Source organism: Mus caroli, unplaced genomic scaffold (genome assembly GCF_978045245.1).
Source record: "Mus caroli unplaced genomic scaffold, Mus_caroli_1 scaffold_22, whole genome shotgun sequence".
Lineage (NCBI taxonomy): Eukaryota > Metazoa > Chordata > Mammalia > Rodentia > Muridae > Mus > Mus caroli.
Window position 1 is genome coordinate 16,045,594 of NW_028227277.1, and position 2,985 is coordinate 16,048,578.

Genomic DNA, 2,985 nt, shown 5'->3' on the forward strand with positions numbered 1-2,985 from the left:
CAAGAAAAAATCCTAAAATTCTTAATAAACAAAGAAAAAAAAACACTAAACAGATACTAAAAACCTTAAAGAAAAAGATTTTCAAAACTTTATTCTAAAACCCCAAGAAAACCCGAAAAAAAAAAAAAAACTCTATAGTTCCAAATATATATATACACATTCAAGAATCCAAGAATGACCCTGAATGTATTCCCTCCCCGCTCCCCCCGAGTTTTTTTTTCTTTCTTTCTTTCTTTCTTTCTTTCTTTCTTTCTTTCTTTCTTTCTTTCTTTTTTTTTTTTTTTAGTTTTTGGAGACACGGTTTCTCTGTGTATCCTTGGCTGTCTGGAACTCACTCTGTAGACTGACCATAAACTTGGAAATCTAAGACCTCTGTCTCTAAAGTGCTGGAATAAAACTCATGGGTCATCACTGACAGCAATCCTAAAATCCTTAAACCACCCAAAAACCTAAAATTAAAAAAATATATCTTCAAGAACATACACACACAAACAGTAAAAACCTAAAATATGAACACAAAGGCCTCCAAAAAACTCTCTAAAATGTTTACAAAACACTAAACATACACTAAAATCCAAAAAAAACCCTAATAATTATACAACGCTCTTCTAAAACCGCTTTAAAAAAATAGTACAAAAGAACCCAAAATTTTCCATAAATTAAGTTTCTTACTTACAGTCTTTATTCCTTTCTTGCTTCTTCCTTCCTTTCTTTCTTCCTTCCTTTCTATCTTTCTTCCTTCCCTTTCTTTCTTCCCTTTCTTTCTTCCTTCCTTCCTTCCTTCCTTCCTTCCTTCCTTCCTTCCTTCCTTCCTTCCTTCCTTCCTTCCTTTCTCTCTCTCTCTCTCTCTTTCTTTCTTTCTTTCTTTCTTTCTTTCTTTCTTTCTTCCTTCCTTCCCTTTTTTTCTTCCCTTTCTTTCTTCCTTCCCTTTCTTCTTCACTTTCTTTCTATCTATCTTTTTCTTTCTTTCCTTCCTTCTTTCCTTCCTTTCTCTTTTTCTTCCTTCCATACCTTTTTCTCATTATTTCTTTTTTTTTCTTCCTTCCTTCCTTTCTTTCTTTTCTTTCTTTCTTTCTTTCTTTCTTTCTTTCTTTCTTTCTTTCTTTCTTTCTTTCCTTCCTTCTTTCCCTTCTTCGTTTCTCTTTTTCATTCCTTCCTTACTTTGTCTCTTTCTTTCTTTTTTCTTCCTTCCATTCTTTTATCTCTCTCTCTCTCTCTCTCTCTCTCTCTCTCTCTCTCTCTCTCTCTCTCTCTCTCTCAGATTTTTAGAGCTTTTTTGAGTTTTTTACAAAATAAATTTTACTTTTTTTTAAAATATTCAAGAACACACACACACAAACACACACACACAAGTAATAAAACCCTAATAAATAACAGTAAAGCCAAAAAAAATCCAAAAACATTTTAAAATATTAACCTCCAAAAAAAAATCTATACAACTCTCTTCTAAAAACTCTTTAAAAATCCTAGTATTCATTAAAAAAAAAAGAAACAAACATTTTCATACAGTAAATTTCCTACTTACAGTATTTCATTCTTTCTTTTTTTCCAACTTTCTTTCCATCTTTCTTTCTTTCTTTAAGCCAGACCATGAACTCAGAAATCCAAGACTCTTTCTCTAAAAAGTTGAGATAAAAGGCATGGATCACTCCAGACAGTAGGCAACCCTAAAATTCACAATCCACAAAATAAGACCTTTAAATTTTTTGAAAACTATTCAGGAACACACAGACACACACACACAGACACACACAGACACACACACAGAAACACACACAGACACAAACATAGATACATACACACACAAATAGTAAAACCATAAAATATAAACCTAAAGCAAAAAAAAAAAGTCTCCCTAAAATGTTTTTTAAAAAACTAACCATACACAAAACCCTTTAAACGAAAAAAAAAAGAAAAAAAAAAAAGGAAAAAATACAAGGAAGCCCAATATATGCATAAAGTAATTTGTTTCTTCCTTCCTTCCTTTACTTTATTCCTTCCTTCCTTCTTTCCTTCTTTCCTTCTTTCCTTCTTTCCTTCCTTCCTTCCTTTCTTTCTTTCTTTCTTTCTTTCTTTCTTTCTTTCTTTCTTTCTTTCTTTCTTTCTTTCTTTCTTTTTGACTTTTTTGCACAATGGGTTTCTCTTTGTATCCCTGCCAATACTGGGCATGCCTCTCTAGAGCATGCTGGCCTCGAACTAAGAAATCCAACACTTATTCCTCTCAAATGCTGGGATATAAGGCATGGGCCACCACAGCCTGGCATTCCTGAAACTCTTTTGTTTGTTTGTTTGTTTGTTTGTTTTGCTTGTTTTGTTTTTTTTTTCGAGACATGTTTTCTCTGTGTAGCATTGGCTGTCCTGGAACTCACTTTGTAGACCAGGGTGGCATCGAACTCAGAAATCCTCCGGCTTGTGCCTCCCTAGTGGTGGGATTAAAGGCATTTGCCACCATGCCCTGCAACCCTGAAACTTTTTTTTTTGTTGTTTTTTGTTTGTTTGTTTGTTTGTTTGTTTTTTTACTCAACAATGGAGATTTTTTAATGGAGATCTTAAACCCAAAGTAAAACAAAACAAAAACATAAACAAAAAAACCACGGTTTTTTGTTTTTTGTTTTTTGAATGATCATTGTCTCTTTATTTTTTTTCTAATAAGATATGTATTCAAAAGTATTGGTATGATTTAGCAAAATATTCAAAATTACCCTATGTAACTTATGAACATTTTGTGTAAGCACACCCTTGATCAAAAGATAGATAGCTAACAGAAGTTAAATTTTATATTCTTTTTTTTTTAATTACATATTTTCCTCAATTACATTTCCAATGCTATCCCAAAATTCCCCCATACCGCCCCCCCCACTTCCCTACCCTCCCATTCCCATTCTTTTGGCCCTGGCATTCCCTATATTGGGGCATATAAAGTTTGCAAATCCAATGGGCCTCTCTTTCCAGTGATGGCCGACTAGGCCATCTTTCGATACATAT